Source organism: Quercus lobata, chromosome 11, assembly GCF_001633185.2.
Source record: "Quercus lobata isolate SW786 chromosome 11, ValleyOak3.0 Primary Assembly, whole genome shotgun sequence".
Lineage (NCBI taxonomy): Eukaryota > Viridiplantae > Streptophyta > Magnoliopsida > Fagales > Fagaceae > Quercus > Quercus lobata.
The window spans coordinates 12659104-12682028 of NC_044914.1; the positions used below are offsets into that span (position 1 = coordinate 12659104).

General features: G+C 39.4%; 1 pseudogene; it reads right to left on the minus strand.

The window, feature by feature from the left end:
- The window catches only part of LOC115966408, a 49771-nt pseudogene that overhangs the window by 24219 nt on the left and 2627 nt on the right, over positions 1 to 22925 (minus strand).

The window sequence follows — 22925 nt, forward strand, 5'->3', positions numbered from 1 at the left end:
TTGAATTTATTCAACCATCTTATTGGCTTTATTCCGTGCCAAATTTGCTTGTAATTCAGCATTTAGTAACCCTGTATTTAGGTGGGTTTGATGTAAGGGTAGTGAGTGAGATAGAGTGAAGTTTGCTCAAGAGTGTGCAAGAAAACAGAGTGTCGCGGCTGGGTCTCGCGGGTGACTCGCGGCTTCAAGCCGCCAGAAGCAACCTCACGTGCCAAGCATGCTGGAAGGTGAACAGTCTGCTAGCTGGAGCACTACAGGACAAAACAGGACAACTGGCCATACGGTTATCTCGCGACTGGATCTCGCGACTTAGTCAAGCCGCGAGGTCAAGCCGCGAGCCACCCCTGTTTTGTAGAATTCTGACGTTTCACATTCCTCTCCACTCCAGTATAAATACCCCTATTACCCACGATTGAAAGAGAGCTTCCAGAGAGAATTTTGAGAGAGAAACCCTAAAGAAAAACCAGATTGTTTCACCCACAATCTCTACCTTAGAATCTCTTCAAATTCCTCAACTCTCTTCCTCTCCATTGTCAAATCCTTGAGAGGCATTATACCAAACCAGGTTCTCACCATCATCATCATTGTGAGTCTGTTGTTTGGATTTCTGGGAAGCAGTTAGGAAGGAACCAATCTTCATTGGTTGATGCTACGGTCTAGTAGCGGAATCCGGAAAGCTAGAAAAGAAAAAGGTTCGGCGCAACCTCGTTGGAGCAAGAAGCTTGGAGGGCTTAGGTGCACTGGGTAGATTAGGCTTGGAGGGTCTATTGCTGTCCTTGTATCCCAATTATATTTTCTAGTGGATTGATTACCGCTTCGAGGGCGGCGGAGAGGTTTTTCGCCGAGGACTTCGGTTTCCTCTTCGATAACACATCGCGTGTTGTCTTTGTGTTTGCATCTTCCTTCCTCTATCTTTGCCTTTAAATTATCTGCTGTGGATTTTATTTTGTTATGGCTTAGATAGTATTTAATCAATTTCGTATGATAGCATATGTTAAGTTTCCGCACACTAGTTGTTTGACATATTACTTGAATTGATTAAGTTGTTATTTGGGGGTCTAAACGTTCAAAGGTGTTTTTACACGTTTTTGAACTTTCATTTGGTATCAGAGCGGGTACACTAATCTTGGTTTCATTACCATTGTGTGATCCTTGACTCCCTTTTGAGATGGATAGGTCTCAATCCCTAAATGCACCTCCATATTTTGATGGTAGTAATTATGCTTTTTGGAAGGTTCGAATGAGAGCTTTTCTGTGTTCTATTGATGAATCCGTTTGGGATGCTGTTGAGATTGGTTGGACCAAACCAGAGGCACCCAAATCCACATGGGATAAGGCAGCACTTGCTGCATCTAATGCTAACAGTAAAGCACTCAATGCTATTTTCTGTGGTGTGTCTCCAGATGAATTTCACAGGATTTCTCATATTACCGTGGCCAAGGAAGCATGGGAGATTTTGGAAACTACCTATGAAGGCACGAAGAAAGTGAAAGACACCAAGTTACAAATGCTGACCACTCGGTTTGAGGAGCTCAAAATGAGTGAGGATGAGTCTTTTGACTCTTTTTATGGGAAGTTAAATGAAGTGGTTGTCAGCAAGTTCAACTTGGGGGAGAAAACGGAGGACTCGAAGATTGTAAGGAAGATCCTTCGATCATTGCCGGAAAGCTTCCGAGCTAAAGTGACAGCAATTGAAGAGAGCAAGGACCTCGATGACATCAAAGTGCAAGAGCTGGTTGGTTCTCTGCAGACTTATGAGATGTCACTGCCCAATCAACGGAAGAGTAAATCTCTTGCTCTAAAGACCATTAATGAGAAGGTAGAAGATCAAGACTCATCGGGAGAAGATGTGATTGACAAAGATGTTGCATACCTTGTCAAAAATTTCAAAAAGTTTTTGAAATTCAAAAATAATGGCAAATTTGATGATAAAATAAAATTCCAAAGTTCTGGAAGGGAGAAAAGGGAATTCAAAAGGAAAGATGGAAAAGAATCCCAACCTACACAAGGTGTCACTTGTTTCGAATGTAATGGGCATGGACACTTCAAGAAGGAATGTCCGAATTATTTGAAATCGAAAGGTAAAGTGTATGCCACGACCTTGAGTGACTCGGATTCGTCTGACTCAGAGTCTGAAGAGAGCTGTGATGGAGAGGGGAACTATTCGGCTTTTATGACTATAGCTCATGTTGAGTCTTCAGATGAGCTGAACCTGCTTGTGCGAGACCTTGGAGAACATAGTGATGATGAATCACTAGGACTTATTGAAGAATCGGATGCTGAAGAAGATGGAAGTACAGCGAATCTTCAGGAGAAGTATAACTCACTCTTGGAGAAGTCCGGGGAATACACAAGGGTGGCCAAGGCTGCTGTGAGAAAAATGAAGAAGGCTGAGGAGGATTACAAAAGTCTCCTAATCCGATATAAGGAGGCCAAATGTGAGATAGCAACTCTGAATGGAGAGTTGTCCGAAGCTTACACAAAAGTAAGATTTCTTGAGAGTGAGGTTGTGCAAGCAAATGCTAGAGTCGAGAGGGTCACCACCAAGAAGCTAGATGATGTAATCTCATCTCAAAAGAGCTTCTCAGACAAATCCGGATTGGGATATACCGGAGGAGGTAGTTCGTCTGGAAATGTTAGTAAAGGAGTGAAGTTTGTAAAGGCTGAAGCTCCAGTTGTAGCTAACCTTACTGGTGAGAAGCTCGAGGTGGAGGAGAAGAAGAATTTGGTGAACCAACGGATGTTAAATCCTCGCAATCAGTTTGCAGACAGATCTGAATCTCGTGCCAAGTCACGTCCTCGACCACAAAGAGGTCCTAGAGGAACCTATGTGTGCCACTATTGCGGACTTCAAGGGCATACTCGACCGAATTGCCAAAAGTTGAGAGTAAAGAATAGTGCAACTCCTCAAAGGTCAGGAGGACCTAGAAATGATAGGAGAATTTGGGCTGGAGATCAATCTAGAGATCAGAATGGTGATCCCGGAATGATGAACGTGATGAAGATGATTGGTGCATTCACCAACTGCTTGGAGAGCTTCTCACGAAGGTTTGAAAGCCCTAACTCCCGTACCCAATCCTATAAGGAAATCACCCCAAACGCAAGTGACGTGAGGGTGAATAAGGGTACTCATGCATAAGCATTACAACATGTCCATGCATTAATACTTCCTATGCTTTGTGACTATGTTTGTTTGTTTTGCTTGCTATTTTTGCTGTTTTGATTGTTTGCTTGTCTACTTGTGAATTTGTTTAATTTTGTCGTATCAATCTTTTTGTTTATTGTGTCAAAAATCCAAAAACCACATAAAAATTAGAAAATCAAAAAGCTTGATTGACTTTGTTGAGCTTTTGTCTCAAAACTTGTTTTGCCTTGTACCTTTGTGCTAATGGCTTTGTGCATTTTCGAACATTACTTGTTTTCATGCACATATATCTCTGTGGGAAAAATCTTGAAATCTTTGTGATTGTTGTAAATAGATCTTCAAACTTGTCATGAATGATTAGTGAATGGTTTTGTTGATCTTGAGACTTGCATAGACTTGTGTCTATATATCTTCCCACTCTTTATTTTTGTTTTGTTAAAAAGAGCTCACCAAATGTAAATCTCCAAATGAAAAGAGATATTGAGCTGCAAAAGCCTGTCGCACATTCTAGTATTTGACTAGGAAAAAGGGTAAGCGACCTTATATTGAAATGAATGTTTATTCAAAAAGACAAAGGCTTATTCCTTAAAGTGAAATATCATATATCACTCTCACAATGAGAGGTGATTGTCTCAAAAAGATCAAAAAGATCAATTGTTTTGATTGAAAGTGGAGTCAAATGTAAAGCTCCAAATCATGTTATCAAGTTTATGTGGGAGGTCATATATACATATTTCTATAATTGAGATGGGTCACATGATCTAGTGCTAATTGTGTATGCCTTGGTTGAATTGATCATTGAAGCTTCACATTAGACGAAGGACTATCTCATTGTTGATATCCACACACAACACACAAGTTTATGTTCAATAAATACCATATTCATTTGTGTGATTGTACTTGTTGAAATGTGTTTTCACATGCTCAATCTTTGTTAATTCAAGCACAAAAATATTTTTGAGTGTTTTAGGTGTGTTTGGAAAGTATTTTGTTTGAAAAATCTGAAAATTTCAAAAATCCAGTTTTTGCCCTGTTTTGGCGGCTCTGTCGCGGGTATGTCAAGTCGCGAGCCTCAGTCGCACCTTCGCTGGTCATTTTTGGCGACTTGTTCGCGAGTGGAAGGTCCAGTCGCGAGGTTCACTCAGAGATTTTCGCGGCTCAGCTCGCGACTTACTCGCGGGTAGACCTTCCAGTCGCGAAAAACACTTAGAAAAATTTTTCAAAATTTTGTTCTTGAGTGATTTGGCGGCTTGAGCTGGCAACTGTGTGGCGACTTAATCCAGTCGCGAAATTCGCGTGTTTGGCAGAAATAGGAGCAGTTTTAAAACTTGTTTCAGTTTTTCCCTCGAATATTTGTGACTGTTCATCTTCTCCCTCCCAAACACTCCGTGCTCCCATTTCCAATCTCCATTGTTGCATACTTGTAGCTCAAAATCTTCAAGTCACAGGTATGGGGTTTCTGTTCTGCCACTCTTTTATACTTGATTTTGTGCTTTTCTCCTTGATCTTTCGCATATATTTGTGTTTTAGAAATGGGATTGGTTTCTTTTGTTGATATGCATTGGATGTTGGCCCCTTGTGGCAGAAAGAACATGTATTAAGGGTGGATTTCATGATGTTCATGCATTGTATCACATTTTTATTCATAGTGTGCATGCTAGGTGTTTGATAAAATGCCTCTTAGACATTTTCTCGCTTGTTTGGACTCCGATGAGTACCAAACTTTGGGGTTTCTCATGTTTCCTCATTAGGAACATGTTTAGTTCATTGGTTGTGTATTTTGCACACTTTGCCCCACATGTGCATTTTTCATGCATTGGTCATGCATTGCACTTAGCCACCTCTTGCACACACCTCTGCTACCCTTGTCATGCATTGGTCTATACCTTGCTTCTTCATCCTAGCATGTCATGTCTGTCTTATGCTTTGTAGCATTTTACTTTGTCATGGGTTTGAGCTTCATTTTCTCATTCATCTTGCACCCCTCATGCATCATTAGCATTGTTCATACCTTCATCTCTTGCCCTCGTTTCTTCTTGATCCTTTGTCTATTCCTGACAAAAAGGGGGAGAGTATACTCTAGAGAATGTTTCGGAGTATTTTGTCATTTCTATATGACTCTTGTGCACATCCTTAGGGGGAGAAATTTTATTTCTCAAGCACATTTGCAGGGGGAGAGATATTCCATAGGGGAGATGCATATACCAAGGGGGAGAAGACATTGTGTTAACTAGAAAACCTGTTCTGTTTGTTTTCTTGTTGGCTTTATGGTGCTTTGTGTTATGCTTTGGTGTTCTCATTGCATCATGTTGTGCTTTGGACATGCATGTATCCCTATGTTATTATGCTTCATTGAATGCATGTTCAGATGATCATTTGCTTTGCTATGTGATCATTGTAGTCATTTCTATACTTGTTATATTATACTTGTCATTTATTACTTGCTTTACCTTGAGGGTCTAATGTGTTTTGTGCAAGTGTTTGAGGGTACAAGTATATATATGTTCCAAGTGCATCATAGCTTCTCATCACTTTGAAGGGGAGAAATTTTAAGCACTTTTAGTTTATATTGTTTAAATTTTTATTCAATATAATGTGTTTTGTACCCATGTGCTTTTGTAAGCTTTTAGGGTTTATGTCTTTTGCATAGTTTGTAGGCTTTATGGTTTGTACCTTGCCTAGTGCAGCCTTTATACTATGTTGAAATCAGTACTTTAATCTAAATGTTATGCATTTTGGTTTATGTACTGTCACTCTTGTGCCCTTGTAGGATTGTTCCTAGATGCATATGCCCTGTGTGATATGCATTGGTTGAGTGTTGTGCATACAAGTGTCTTGCCTTGTGCTTGTTAACTTGTATGTTCTTGTGTTCATTCCAAGTGTGAATGAGCACTGTGATCACTACCTTGTGGTGTTCACTTGGTTGATCAAGCCATGGTTTGTTTCATAACTCCATCTTTGCTTGATCACTTATTGCCTGTTTCATATGCATTGTATAATTTTCTGCTTACAATGATCATGGTGTATTGTTGTGTTTCAGGAGTATTATGTTCATATGATTCAAGTGCTTCACAGCTTCTAGAGTTAGGTGTGAGTGAGTTTTTGTTCAACTGTTCCCATCTCACATGTTAAGTCTAGAGTCTGTTTTAGGGTTTTGTCACGGAATAGCCAAAGGGGGAGATTGTAAGGTTGAATTTATTCAACCATCTTATTGGCTTTATTCCGTGCCAAATTTGCTTGTAATTCAGCATTTAGTAACCTTGTATTTAGGTGGGTTTGATGTAAGGGTAGTGAGTGAGATAGAGTGAAGTTTGCTCAAGAGTGTGCAAGAAAACAGAGTGTCGCGGCTGGGTCTCGCGGGTGACTCGCGGCTTCAAGCCGCCAGAAGCAACCTCACGTGCCAAGCATGCTGGAAGGTGAACAGTCTGCTAGCTGGAGCACTACAGGACAAAACAGGACAACTGGCCATACGGTTATCTCGCGACTGGATCTCGCGACTTAGTCAAGCCGCGAGGTCAAGCCGCGAGCCACCCCTGTTTTGTAGAATTCTGACGTTTCACATTCCTCTCCACTCCAGTATAAATACCCCTATTACCCACGATTGAAAGAGAGCTTCCAGAGAGAATTTTGAGAGAGAAACCCTAAAGAAAAACCAGATTGTTTCACCCACAATCTCTACCTTAGAATCTCTTCAAATTCCTCAACTCTCTTCCTCTCCATTGTCAAATCCTTGAGAGGCATTATACCAAACCAGGTTCTCACCATCATCATCATTGTGAGTCTGTTGTTTGGATTTCTGGGAAGCAGTTAGGAAGGAACCAATCTTCATTGGTTGATACTACGGTCTAGTAGCGGAATCCGGAAAGCTAGAAAAGAAAAAGGTTCGGCGCAACCTCGTTGGAGCAAGAAGCTTGGAGGGCTTAGGTGCACTGGGTAGATTAGGCTTGGAGGGTCTATTGCTGTCCTTGTATCCCAATTATATTTTCTAGTGGATTGATTACCGCTTCGAGGGCGGCGGAGAGGTTTTTCGCCGAGGACTTTGGTTTCCTCTTCGATAACACATCGCGTGTTGTCTTTGTGTTTGCATCTTCCTTCCTCTATCTTTGCCTTTAAATTATCTGCTGTGGATTTTATTTTGTTATGGCTTAGATAGTATTTAATCAATTTCGTATGATAGCATATGTTAAGTTTCCGCACACTAGTTGTTTGACATATTACTTGAATTGATTAAGTTGTTATTTGGGGGTCTAAACGTTCAAAGGTGTTTTTACACGTTTTTGAACTTTCATACGAGACCTTGGAGAACATAGTGATGAAGAATCACTGGGAATTGTTGAAGAATCAGATGCTGAAGAAGATGAAAGCACAGCCAACCTTCAAGAGAATTATAACTCACTCCTGGAGAAGTCGGGTAAGTACATAAGGGTGGCCAAGGCTGCTGTGAGAAAAATGAAGAAGGCAGAGGAGGACTATAAAAGTCTCCTAATCCAATATAGGGAGGCCAAATGTGAGATAGAAACACTGAATCTTGAGCTGTTAGAAGCTTACACAAAAGTGAGATTTCTTGAACAAGAGGTTGTGCAAGCAAATACTAAAATAGAGAAGGTCACCACCAAGAAGCTAGATGATGTTATTTCATCTCAAAAGAGTTTTTCAGAAAAATCTGGGTTGGGATATACTAGAGGAAGTAGCTCATCTGGAAATGTCACTAAAGAAGTGAAGTTTATAAAGGCCAAAGAATCAGCTGATGTTGGTCCTACTGCTGAGAAGCCCAAGATAGAGGAGAAGAGAAATGTGGGGAACGAACGGCTGTTGAATTCAAGTAATCAATCTGTGGGTAGGTCTGAATCTCGAGCCAAATCTCGTCCACGACCACAAAGAGGTCCTAGATCAACTTATGTGTGTCATCATTGCGGACTTCAAGGGCATACTCGACCAAATTGTCAAAAGCTGCGAGCAAAGAATAGTGCAACTCCTCAAAGGTCACGAGGAACCAGAAATGATAGAAGAAATTGGGCAGGAGAACCATCGAGAGATCAAAATGGTGATCCCGGAATGATGAACGTGATGAAGATGATTGGTGCATTCACCAACTGCTTGGAAAGCTTCACACGAAGGTTTGAAAGCCCTAACTCCCGTACCCAATCCTATAAGGAAATCACCTCAAACGCAAGTGACGTGTGGGTGAAAAAGGGTACTCATGCATAAGCATTACAACATGTCCATGCATTAATACTTCCTATGCTTTGCGACGATGTTTGATTGTTTGCTTGTTGTTTATGCTGATGGTTGTTTGCTTGTCTACTTGTGCATACTTTTGATTTTGTTTTTATTTTTGATCAATCTTTTTCTTCTTGTGTCAAAAATCCAAAAATAACATAAAAATTAGAAAATCAAAAAGTTTGATTGACATTGTTGAGTTTTTGTCTCAAAACTTGTTTTGCCTTGTACCTTTGTGCTAATGGCTTTGTGCATTTTCGAGCATAGCTTGTTTCTTTGCACTCCTATCACTGTGGGAGAAATCTTGAAATCTATGTGATTGTTGTAAATAGATCTTCAAACTTGTCATGAATGATTAGTGAATGGTTATGATGATCTTGAGACATGCATAGACTTGTGTCTATATATCTTCCCACTCTTTATTTTTGTTTTTGCTAAAAAGAGCTCACCAAATGTAAATCTCCAAAATGAAAAGAGATATTGAGCTACAAAAGCCTGTCGCACATACTAGTATTTGACTAGGAAAAAGGGAAAGCGACCAAAAATTAAAGTGAAAGTTTATTCAAAAAGCCAAAGGCTATCTCTTCAAAGTGAAATATCTATCATCACTCTCACAATGAGAGGTGATTTTTCTCGAAAAGATCAAAAAGATTAAATGTTATGATTGAAAGTGGAGTCAAATGTAAAGCTCCAAGATATGTTATCAAGTTTTGTGGGAGTTCATATATGCATATTTCTATAATTGAGATGGATCACTTAATCTAGTGCTAATTGTGTATGCCTTGGTTGAATTGATCATTGAAGTTTTACATTAGACTAAGGACTATCTCATTGTTGATATCCACACACAATACACAAGTTTATGTTCAATAAATGTCATATTCATTTGTGTGATTGTACTTGATGAAATGTGTTTTCACATGCTCAATCTTTGTTAATTCAAGCACAAAACGATTTTTGAGTGTTTTAGGTGTTTTTGGAAAGTATTTTGTTAGAAAAATCTGAAAATTTCAAAAATCCATTTTTACCCTGTTTTGGCGACTCAGTCACGGGTAAGTCAAGTCGCGAGCCTCAATCGCGAGTTCACGGGTCAATTTTGGCGAATTGTTCGCGAGTGAAAGGTCTAGTCGCGAGGGTTACTCAGAGATTTTCGCGGCTCAGCTCGCGACTCTCTCGCGGGTAGACCTTCCAGTCGCGAAAAACACTTAGAAATTTTTTTCAAAATTCTGTCTTTGAATGTTTTGGCAGCTGACCTGGCGACTTGTTGTCGACTCACTTAAGTCGCGAAAAACGTGTGTTTGGCAAAAATAGGGGCAGTTTTTAAATCTTTTTCAGTTTTCCCTCGAACTTTTGTGACTATTCATCTTCTTTCTCAACTGTCTCCTTCCCAAACACTCCATGTACCCATTTTCAAACTCCATTGTTGCTTCCTTTCAGCTCAAAATCTTCAAGTAACAGGTATGGGTTTTCTTTCTTGAACTCTATTTTACTTGATTTTGTGTTTTTCCCTCTAGATTATTAGCATTTGTTTATGTTTTTGAGATGGGTTTTTGTTTCGGCTGTTACTCTTTGTCCATGCTTAGCCTGTGGAAGCTATTGATTTAGTTTGAGCTTAATTAAGTTGTTGGTTTTGTTCTTCATCATGTGCTCAACTAGGGTTTGTTAATTGGTTACTCATCTTGTCTGATCTTATGTTGATATGTTGATTCATAATGTTCCTATTTTGGATGTGAGGTTTACTGTGTTGAATGTGCCTGTTCCTCTATTGTGTGAATCTGTCTTTTGTTCTTTGAGTCGTGTCATTCTCATCATAATGTATGTCTCATTGACATATATCTGTCTTTAGGATGTTCTCAATCTCTGCTGCTTTAATACTACCCTGCATTTTACCTATTGATCTTGTGTATCCTCTTTTAGGCTTGTTCATCTGTGTGGTTAATTTAAGTAGCATAAGGTTTAGGTGTTTAAGTTCATCTATGTGGTTGCAATTTGTTTTAATTACATAGTACTGATTAGTTCTACACATGTATTGTTCTATGTTATTGTGGCCTTTTCTGATTGTTCACAGATGGCACCTTCATCCCCAAAGAAGAAAACCCCTGCAAAGAAGGCAGATAAGAGAATGAAAATGGACCCTAACTTAGTCAGGTCTGTTTCCCACTTTGAGAGATACAAGGACTTCTTCTTAAAAGCAGGAATTATTCAAGAAAGGTTTGTGGATTTGGAGGATTTAAGGGACACTTTTATCCCCGGCTGCTTTGAAGGGAGAGGATGGGATAAGCTTCTGTGTGATCTCCCAGTTGTGTGTGAACCCCTAATTAGGGAGTTTTATTCTAATGCTGTGATAAGGGAGGATGATCTAAGCTGCTGGGTTAGAGGTAAAGAGTTCACTTTGGATGCACATGATGTGCTAGGTCTTGAAGGATTAGAAGATCAGGAGTTTGTCAATTACAAAGATAGGATTGTGTCTATTGAAACTGTTCAACAGAGGATAGGTGGACAGAGAAAAGGGAAATGTCTGAATACCACAGCTTTTCTAGTGAACATGAGGTGTCTCACTATAATCATGATGTTTAACCTATATCCCATAAGGAAGTTTACTACAATCAACTGTGCAAGAGCAATTTTTCTGATGGATCTCAAAGAAAAAACATCCATTGACATCAGTTCTCACATATATGACACTATTGTGGAAGAGACTAGAACCACTTCTAGGCCAAAACTGATCTTCCCTAGTCTGCTCATGAGGATCTTTAGAAAGAAGGGTGTTCCAATCCCTCGAGACATCAGTCCTATGTCCACACCTTCTGCAATTAACAAACTAACCTTCAAAAGGATAAGTGTTCGACTTCCAGGTGAAGAAGATGAAGGTGATGAAGGAGGGGGTGTCCCTATGGAGACTGAGGCAGAGGCAGCAGGGCATGCATCAACCTCAACACCCAGGAGGAGTGGCAAAAGGACTAGAGCATCAACCTCTTCAGATACACCTCCAAATGCATTTCAAGTCATTCTGGAACGACTTGATGGGATCAGAGGGGTCCAGACCGAGCACTCTGAGAGGATGGCAGCCATGCAGGACCAGATTGGCATTTTGTCTGCAAAACTTGACAGCTTCACCACCCAGCATGGACAGTGACCCTTTGGCCATTCCGGTCAAAAAGGGGGAGATTTTTGTTTATGAGAATCAGAAAAGTAGCTCTTAAGGGGGAGTAAAATGTTGAGGGGGAGCAATCAAAATCAGACATTGTTTATCTATGATTATATTTTTTTGGATATTTAGTGTTTTTTTTTGGGTTTGATACACTGTGGTTTTGGTGTATATTTGTTTCTAACTCATAACTTGAACTTGGTTTACTCTTTTATATATATTGTTGATGTTATTCAGTTTATATTGTGCTTTGACCCATGTTGCTTATGTAAGCTTTTAGGTTATGTTTTTATGCATATTTGTAGGCTTTATGGTTTGTACCTTTCTTAATGCAGCCTTTTATGCTTTGTTTAAATCAGTACTTCTATCTAAATGTCTTGCATTTTGTTTTAAGTACTGTCACTCTTGTGCCCTTGTAGGATTGTTCCTAGATGCATATACTTAGTGTATTATGCATTGGTTGAGTGGTGGGCATACAAGTATCTTGCTTTGTTCTTGTTAACTTGTATGTTCAAGTGTTCATTCCAAGTGTGAATGAGCACTGTGATCACTACCTTGTGGTGATTACTTGGTTGATCAAGCCATGATTTGAAACTTCACTTCATCCTTGCTTGATCACCTTAAGCTTGTTTCATATGCATTTCATACTTTTCTGCATACAATGATCATGGTGTATTGTTGTGTTTCAGGAGTTTCATGTTCTTATGATTCAAGTGCTTCACAACTTCTAGAGTTAGGTATGAGTGAGTTTTGTTCAACTGTTCCCAACTCACATGTTAAGTCTAGAGTCTGTTTTAGGGTTTTGTCACGGAATAGCCAAAGGGGGAGATTGTAAGGCTGAATTTAATCAACCATTTTATTGGCTTTATTCCATACCAAATTTGCTTGTAATTTAGCATTTGGTAACCCTGTATTTAGGCGGGTTTGTTGTAAGGGTAGTGAGTGAGATAGAGTGTTAATTGCTCAAGAGTGTGCAAGAAAACAAAGACTCGCGGCTTGTTCTCGCGGGTTGCTCGCGGCTTCAAGCCGCCAGACGCAGCACACGTGCCAAGCATGCCAGAAGGTGAACAGTCATGCTAGCTGGAGCACTACAGGACAAAACAGTACAACTGGCCATACGATTATCTCGCGACTGGATCTCGCGACTCAATCAAGTCGCAAGGCCAAACCGCGAGCCACCCCTGTTTTGTAAATCCTGACGTTTCACATTCTCCTTTCACCCCAGTATAAATACCCCTTATACCCACAAATGAAAGAGAGCTTCTGGAGAGAATTTTGAGAGAGAAACCCTAAAGAAAAACAAGATTGATTCACCTACAGTCTATACATTAGAGTCTCTTCAAATTCCTCAACTCTCTTCCTCTCCATTGTCAAATCCTTGAGAGGCATTTTACCAAAACCTTGTTCTCACCTTGTTCATCACTGTGAGAGGGCTGTTTGGTTTTCTGGGAAGCAGTTAGGAAGGAACCAATCTACATTGGTTGATGCTACGATCTAGTAGTGGAATCCGGGAAGCTATAAAAGAAAAAGGTTCGGCGCAACACTCGTTGGAGCAAGAAGCTTGGAGGGCTTAGGTGCACTGGGTAGATTAGGCTTGGAGGGTCTATTGCTGTCCATGTATCCCAACTACATTTTCTAGTGGATTGTTTACCACTTGGAGGGCGGCGGAGAGGTTTTACGCTGAGGGCTTCGGTTTCCTCTTCGATAACACATCGCGTGTTGTCTTTGTGTTTGCATCTTCCTTCCCTTTTATCTTTGCCTTTTATTATCTGCTGTGAGTTGTGATTTTAATTTGACTTAGATAGTTTATCCAATTCTATATTATAGCTTATGTTCATTTTTCGCACACTAGTTGTTTGACATAAAGTTTGAATTGGTTAATTTGTAAATTGGAGGTCTAAACGTTCAAGGGTGTTTATACACATATTTGAACTTTCAGGAGTCGTGCATCAGAAAGGGGAACTGTCACTACAGAACAAGTCCAATTGGATATTGGGGTAAGGGTTCAACTGTAGGTTGTTAAGGTATTTAGGATTCCTTTACTTGTAACCGTTTGTTGTGATAATAGTGGAGTTTCGGGAGTGGTGACCTGAAAATCACCCAATGGGGTTTTTGTCGTTAGATTTTCCCATTCGTAAACAAATCACCGTGTTATTTATTTTCCACTGCATAATTAGTTTATTGGTTATTTTTTTGTGCTACCACGCGTTTGCATGATAAATTGATTAATTAATAACTTGGCTAATGAATTAATTAATTTCTATCACAAGGGGTCATTCTGTTTGTGGCCTATCAGGGTTAAAAGAATATTTCCTTTAAGATGTCAATTTATATTTATTTCTTTAAAAATTAATAAAATAATGTCATTATTGTCAATTTATATTAAATTATCCTCCCTTATCTCTCCCTACTTAATTTTTTAAACATACAAACAAAGGAATAAATATCTATTCCCCTTTATGTGAATGTACTAAAAATGAAATAGGAAGAGGAGAGTGGAGGAGAACTTAAAGGCAAAATTGGCATTTCAATTTTTTTAATCCTTTATGTACTCCCTTCTCTTGTCAAATCTCTCTAATTTGGGGAAAATAAAATGTGGGGTTAGGAGGGGTAAGACACCCCTCCAAATCCCTTCAAACCTCTACCCCCTCCCCTTCTTAAAACATCCAAGTAAGGTTCATTAAACTATATCCCTCTCATTCACTCTACTCTTCTCTCCTTTCCCTCCATTCAAACAAACTATTAAGGAGCTTATTCTTTTATATATAAGCATAAACAAAGTATATCACAAATATGTTGTTTGCAGCCTTAAAAAATATATTTGAGATAAATATGCTATTAATAACTAATTTGTAATCTAAAAATAATACTAATGCTAATAATAATAATTTGTAATCTCATGCATAAATTGCTCCATTTTTAAAGAAATACGAAGGTGATTTGTTTACCTATTTACATACTTACTTTTTAATTCTTGACAATTTTTTCAAAATGTGATATAATCAATTTTTTTAATATTCAATATTTATAAATAAACATAAAAATTTAGTTAGTATGAACATATATTGAAAATCATAGTTATAGTACTTTAGAATATGGTAAACTTCTCATTGATGTTTATACTTGAGTTAGTAGTAAGTTTTGGTAAGAGATTCTGTATTAGTTTCAAATTAATTTGAAGTAATTATATTAGGTTCAAATTAATTTGAAGTAGTTTTGAACGGGCTTGTGCTAGATTCAAATTAGTCGGAAGTAGTTTTGAATGGGATGAAATTATTTTTAAATATACTAGAAATTGCAAAAAGTTAGCGTGGGTTGTAAATATAATTTGGGGTATCTAACATAAAAGAGTGGATTAGCATTTTTTTTTTTTTTTGGTTGAGATTCTAATTTAATTGAATATCAAGCTTGTAAAATTTTCAAACGCATAATTGCATTTAAGAATAATCACAATTAGATACATATGAAACTCTCTATCTAAATCTAACACTCCCAATATGTAAGGTTGAATTTATTCAACCATCTTATTGGCTTTATTCCGTGCCAAATTTGCTTGTAATTCAGCATTTAGTAACCCTGTATTTAGGTGGGTTTGATGTAAGGGTAGTGAGTGAGATAGAGTGAAGTTTGCTCAAGAGTGTGCAAGAAAACAGAGTGTCGCGGCTAGGACTCGCAGGTGACTCGCGGCTGCAAGCCGCCAGAAGCTGCACACGTGCCAAGCATGCTGGAAGATGAACAGTCATGCTAGCTGGAGCACTACAGGACAAAACAGGACAACTGGCCATACGGTTATCTCGCGACTGGATCTCGCGACTTAGTAAAGCCGCGAGGTCAAGCCGCGAGCCACCCCTGTTTTGTAAAAACCTGACGTTTCACATTCCTCTCCACTCCAGTATAAATACCCCTATTACCCACGATTGAAAGAGAGCTTCCAGAGAGAATTTTGAGAGAGAAACCCTAAAGAAAAACCAGATTGTTTCACCCACAATCTCTACCTTAGAATCTCTTCAAATTCCTCAACTCTCTTCCTCTCCATTGTCAAATCCTTGAGAGGCATTATACCAAACCAGGTTCTCACCATCAACATCATTGTGAGTCTGTTGTTTGGATTTCTGCGAAGCAGTTAGGAAGGAACCAATCTTCATTGGTTGATGCTACGGTCTAGTAGCGGAATCCGGAAAGCTAGAAAAGAAAAAGGTTCGGCGCAACCTCGTTAGAGCAAGAAGCTTGGAGGGCTTAGGTGCACTGGGTAGATTAGGCTTGGAGGGTCTATTGCTGTCCTTGTATCCCAATTATATTTTCTAGTGGATTGATTACCGCTTCGAGGGCGGCGGAGAGGTTTTTCGCCGAGGACTTCGGTTTCCTCTTCGATAACACATCGCGTATTGTCTTTGTGTTTGCATCTTCCTTCCTCTATCTTTGCCTTTAAATTATCTGCTGTGGATTTTATTTTGTTATGGCTTAGATAGTATTTAATCAATTTCGTATGATTGCATATGTTAAGTTTCCGCACACTAGTTGTTTGACATATTGCTTGAATTGATTAAGTTGTTATTTGGGGGTCTAAACGTTCAAAGGTGTTTTTACACGTTTTTGAACTTTCAATTGGTATCAGAGCGGGTACACTGATATTGGTTTCATTACCATTGTGTGATCCTTGACTCCCTTTTGAGATGGATAGGTCTTAATCCCTAAATGCACCTCCATATTTTGATGGTAGTAATTATGCTTTTTGGAAGGTTCGAATGAGAGCTTTTCTGTGTTCTATTGATGAATCCGTTTGGGATGCTGTTGAGATTGGTTAGACCAAACCAGAGGCAGCAAAATCCACATGGGATAAGGCAGCACTTGCTGCATCTAATGCTAACAGTAAAGCACTCAATACTATTTTCTGTGGTGTGTCTCCAGATGAATTTCACAGGATTTCTCATATTACCGTGGCCAAAGAAGCATGGGAGATTTTGGAAACTACCTATGAAGGCACGAAGAAAGTGAAAGACACCAAGTTACAAATGCTGACCACTCGGTTTGAGGAGCTCAAAATGAGTGAGGATGAGTCTTTTGACTCTTTCTATGGGAAGTTAAATGAAGTGGTTGTCAGCAAGTTCAACTTGGGGGAGAAAACGGAGGACTCGAAGATTGTAAGAAAGATCCTTCGATCATTGCCGGAAAGTTTTCGAGCTAAAGTGACAGCAATTGAAGAGAGCAAGGACCTCGATGACATCAAAGTGCAAGAGCTGGTGGGTTCTCTGCAGACTTATGAGATGTTGCTGCCCAATCAACGGAAGAGTAAATCTCTTGCTCTAAAGACCATTAATGAGAAGGTGGAAGATCAAGACTCATCGGGAGAAGATGTGATTGACAAAGATGTTGCATACCTTGTCAAAAATTTCAAAAAGTTTTTGAAATTCAAAAATAATGGCAAATTTGATGATAAAAGAAAATTCCAAAGTTCTGGAAGGGAGAAAAGGGAATTCAAAAGGAAAGATAGAAAAGAATCCCAACCTACACAAGGTGTCACTTGTTTCGAATGTAATGGGCATGGACACTTCAAGAAGGAATGTCCGAATTATTTGAAATCGAAAGGTAAAGTGTATGCCACGACCTTGAGTGACTCGGATTCGTCTGACTCAGAGTCTGAAGAGAGCTGTGATGGAGAGGGGAACTATTCGGCTTTTATGACTATTGCTCATGTTGAGTTGTCAGATGAACTGAATCTGCTTGTGCAAGACCTTGGAGAACATAGTGATGATGAATCACTAGGAATTGTTGAAGAATCGGATGCTGAAGTAGATGGAAGCAACGCGAATCTTCAGGAGAATTATAACTTACTTTTGGAGAAGTCCGGGGAATACACAAGGGTGGCCAAGGCTGCTGTGAGAAAAATAAAGAAGGCTGAGGAGGACTACAAAAGTCTCCTAATCCGATATAGGGAGGCCAAGTGTGAGATAGAAACTCTGAATGGAGAGTTGTCCGAAACTTACACAAAAGTAAGGTTTCTTGAGAGTGAGGTTGTGCAAGCTAATGCTAAAGTAGAGAGGGTTACCACCAAGAAGCTAGATGATGTTATATCATCTCAAAAGAGCTTCTCAGACAAATCCGGATTGGGATATACCGGAGGAGGTAGTTCGTCTGGAAATGTTAGTAAAGGAGTGAAGTTTGTAAAGGCTGAAGCTCCAGTTGTAGCTAACCTTACTGGTGAGAAGCTCGAGGTGGAGGAGAAGAAGAATTTGGTGAACCAACGGATGTTAAATCCTCGCAATCAGTTTGCAGACAGATCTGAATCTCGTGCCAAGTCACGTCCTCGACCACAAAGAAGTCCTAGAGGAACTTATGTGTGCCACTATTGCGGACTTCAAGGGCATACTCGACCGAATTGCCAAAAGTTGAGAGCAAAGAATAGTGCAACTCCTCAAAGGTCAGGAGGACCTAGAAATGATAGGAGAATTTGGGCTGGAGATCAATCTAGAGATCAGAATGGTGATCCTGGAATGATGAACGTGATGAAGATGATTGGTGCATTCACCAACTGCTTGGAGAGCTTCTCACGAAGGTTTGAAAGCCCTAACTCCCGTACCCAATCCTATAAGGAAATCACCCCAAACGCAAGTGACGTGAGGGTGAATAAGGGTACTCATGCATAAGCATTACAACATGTCCATGCATTAATACTTCCTATGTTTTGTGACTATGTTTGTTTGTTTTGCTTGCTATTTTTGCTGTTTTGATTGTTTGCTTGTCTACTTGTGAATTTGTTTAATTTTGTCGTATCAATCTTTTTGTTTATTGTGTCAAAAATCCAAAAACCACATAAAAATTAGAAAATCAAAAAGCTTGATTGACTTTGTTGAGCTTTTGTCTCAAAACTTGTTTTGCCTTGTACCTTTGTGCTAATGGCTTTGTGCATTTTCGAACATTACTTGTTTTCATGCACATATATCTCTGTGGGAAAAATCTTGAAATCTTTGTGATTGTTGTAAATAGATCTTCAAACTTGTCATGAATGATTAGTGAATGGTTTTGTTGATCTTGAGACTTGCATAGACTTGTGTCTATATATCTTCCCACTCTTTATTTTTGTTTTGTTAAAAAGAGCTCACCAAATGTAAATCTCCAAATGAAAAGAGATATTGAGCTGCAAAAGCCTGTCGCACATTCTAGTATTTGACTAGGAAAAAGGGTAAGCGACCTTATATTGAAATGAATGTTTATTCAAAAAGCCAAAGGCTTATTCCTTAAAGTGAAATATCATATATCACTCTCACAATGAGAGGTGATTGTCTCAAAAAGATCAAAAAGATCAATTGTTTTGATTGAAAGTGGAGTCAAATGTAAAGCTCCAAATCATGTTATCAAGTTTATGTGGGAGGTCATATATACATATTTCTATAATTGAGATGGGTCACATGATCTAGTGCTAATTGTGTATGCCTTGGTTGAATTGATCATTGAAGCTTCACATTAGACGAAGGACTATCTCACTGTTGATATCCACACACAACACACAAGTTTATGTTCAATAAATGCCATATTCATTTGTGTGATTGTACTTGATGAAATGTGTTTTCACATGCTCAATCTTTGTTAATTCAAGCACAAAAAGATTTTTGAGTGTTTTAGGTGTGTTTGGAAAGTATTTTGTTTGAAAAATCTGAAAATTTCAAAAATCCAGTTTTTGCCCTGTTTTGGCGGCTCTGTCGCGGGTATGTCAAGTCGCGAGCCTCAGTCGCACCTACGCTGGTCATTTTTGGCGACTTGTTCGCGAGTGGAAGGTCCAGTCGCGAGGTTCACTCAGAGATTTTCGCGGCTCAGCTCGCGACATACTCGCGGGTAGACCTTCCAGTCGCGAAAAACACTTAGAAAAATTTTTCAAAATTTTGTTCTTGAGTGATTTGGCGGCTTGAGCTGGCGACTGTGTGGCTACTTAATCCAGTCGCGAAACTCGCGTGTTTGGCAGAAATAGGAGCAGTTTTAAAACTTGTTTCAGTTTTTCCCTCGAATATTTGTGACTGTTCATCTTCTCCCTCCCAAACACTCCGTGCTCCCATTTCCAATCTCCATTGTTGCATACTTGTAGCTCAAAATCTTCAAGTCACAGGTATGGGGTTTCTGTTCTGCCACTCTTTTATACTTGATTTTGTGCTTTTCCCCTTGATCTTTCGCATATATTTGTGTTTTAGAAATGGGTTTTTGTTTCGGAATTTGCTCCTTGTTCACGCTTAGATTGCGAATGCTGCTACTAGAATATGATTTGTTCTTAGTTGTTTCTCTATTACTTTTCATTCTGTGCTTAGCTATGTGATTCTTTGATTTTCACTGATCTTTGAGCTGTTGAGTTGTTTCATTTTTTTTTGGGTTGTGAGTTTAATGTGCTAAATATGCCTGCTCTTTTGTGTTAATCTTTTGGGAGCATACTGATTATGTGTCATATCATTTTCCAGTTTTTGTCTCATTGACATATAATTGCCTTTAAGTTTGTCTCTATATCTGATGCTGTTATGTGTATTTCCTATCTTAGGCTTGCTTTTCCATGTGATTGATCTAAGTAGCCTGTGTTTAAATGCTTCGAGTTCAGTTGTATGGATGATATCTCTTTGATAATTACATGTGACTAACTTGTTTTACACGTATATTGCTCTGTATTGTTGTGGCCGCTTCTGATTGATCACAGATGGCTCCCTCACCTCCTAAGAAGAAAACTACTGCGAAGAAGGCTGACAAAAGGTTGAAAATGGATTCTAAGCTTTTTAGGTCAGTTCATCACTTTGAGAGATACAGGGATAACTTCTTGAGTGCAGGAATTATTCAAGAGAGATTTGTTGATTTGGAGGATTTAAGACAAACCTTTATCCCCAGTTGTTTTGAAGGTAGAGGATGGGAAAAACTTCTGAGTGATCTCCCTGTAGTTTGTGAACCCCTGATTAGGGAATTTTACTCAAATGCTGTGATAAAGGAGAATGAGTTAAGCTGCTGGGTTAGAGGGAAAGAATTCATTTTAGATGCTCATGTCATAGATGAGGCACTAGGACTTGAAGGATTAGATGATGAGGAGTTTATCAACTACAAGGATAGGAGTGTATCCATTGAAACAGTTCAACAAAGGTTAGGTGGGCAGAGAGAAGGAAAATGTTTGAATACCACTGCCTTTCCAGTGGACATGAGGTGTCTAACAATCATCATGATGTTTAACCTCTATCCCATTAAGAAGTTGACTACCATCAATTGTGCTAGAGCAATCTTTCTGATGGATCTCAAAGAAAAAAACTTCATAGACATAAGTTCACACATATATGACATCATTGTGGATGAGACAAGAACAACCTCTAGGCCAAAACTGATCTTTCCCAGTTTGCTAATGAGGATTTTTAGAAGGAAGGGTGTTCCTATCCCACAAGACATCAGTCCCATGTCCACACCTTCTGCAATTAACAGGCTTACCTGCAAAAGGATAAGTGTTAGACTTCCAGGAGAAGAAGATGAAGGTGATGAAGGAGAAGGTGTCCCAATGGAGACTGAAGCAGAGGCAGCAGGGCATCCATCAACCTCAACACCCAGGAGGAGTGGCAAAAGACCCAGAGCATCAACTTCTTCAGATACTCCTCCAGATGCTTTCCAAATCATTCTGGAAAGACTTGATGGGATCAGAGAAGTCCAGACTGAGCACTCTGAGAGAATGAAAGCTATGCAAGATCAGATTGATGTTTTGACTGCAAAACTTGACAGCTTCACCACTCAGCCTGAACACTGACCATTTGGCCATTCCTGACAAAAAGGGGGAGATGTTTCTGTTAGGGATGGACTGAGAAGCAGAAGAGCAGCCCTTAAGGGGGAGTAATGTGTTGAGGGGGAGTCATGTCAAACTCTAAAACTTTGGTTATATATTTATGTTTTTTAAGTACTTTTATGGGTTTTATGGGTTTGTTACACTATGTTTTTGGTGTATTGTTTCTAACTCTTAACTTATACTCTTGGTTTAAAGTTTAATATATTTTGATGATGTTATTCAGGATGCTTGGTTTTGTACCCATGTGCTTATGTAAGCTTTTAGGGTTTGTCTTTTGCATAGTTTGTAGGCTTTATGGTTTGTACCTTGCCTAGTGCAGCCTTTATACTATGTTGAAATCAGTACTTTAATCTAAATGTTATGCATTTTGGTTTATGTACTGTCACTCTTGTGCCCTTGTAGGATTGTTCCTAGATGCATATGCCTTGTGTGATATGCATTGGTTGAGTGTTGTGCATACAAGTGTCTTGCCTTGTGCTTGTTAACTTGTATGTTCTTGTGTTCATTCCAAGTGTGAATGAGCACTGTGATCACTACCTTGTGGTGTTCACTTGGTTGATCAAGCCATGGTTTGTTTCATAACTCCATCTTTGCTTGATCACTTATTGCCTGTTTCATATGCATTTTATAATTTTCTGCTTACAATGATCATGGTGTATTGTTGTGTTTCAGGAGTATTATGTTCATATGATTCAAGTGCTTCACAGCTTCTAGAGTTAGGTGTGAGTGAGTTTTGTTCAACTGTTCCCAACTCACATGTTAAGTCTAGAGTCTGTTTTAGGGTTTTGTCACGGAATAGCCAAAGGGGGAGATTGTAAGGTTGAATTTATTCAACCATCTTATTGGCTTTATTCCGTGCCAAATTTGCTTGTAATTCAGCATTTAGTAACCCTGTATTTAGGTGGGTTTGATGTAAGGGTAGTGAGTGAGATAGAGTGAAGTTTGCTCAAGAGTGTGCAAGAAAACAGAGTGTCGCGGCTGGGTATCGCGGGTGACTCGCGGCTTCAAGCCGCCAGAAGCAACCTCACGTGCCAAGCATGCTGGAAGGTGAACAGTCTGCTAGCTGGAGCACTACAGGACAAAACAGGACAACTGGCCATACGGTTATCTCGCGACTGGATCTCGCGACTTAGTCAAGCCGCGAGGTTAAGCCGCGAGCCACCCCTGTTTTGTAGAATTCTGACGTTTCACATTCCTCTCCACTCCAGTATAAATACCCCTATTACCCACGATTGAAGGAGAGCTTCCAGAGAGAATTTTGAGAGAGAAACCCTAAAGAAAAACCAGATTGTTTCAAACACCCACAAGTCTCTACCTTTAGAATCTCTTCAAATTCCTCAACTCTCTTCCGTCTCCATTGTCAAATCCTTGAGAGCATTATACCAAACCAGGTTCTCACCATCATCATCATTGTGAGTTGTTGTTTGGATTTCTGGGAAGCAGTTCGGAAGGAACCAATCTTCATTGGTTGATGCTACGGTCTAGTAGCGGAATCCGAAAGCTAGAAAAGAAAAAGGTTCGGCGCAACCTCGTGGAGCAAGAAGCTTGGAGGGCTTAGGTGCCTGGGTAGATTAGGCTTGGAGGGTCTATTGCTGTCCTTGTATCCCAACTATAATTTTCTAGTGGAT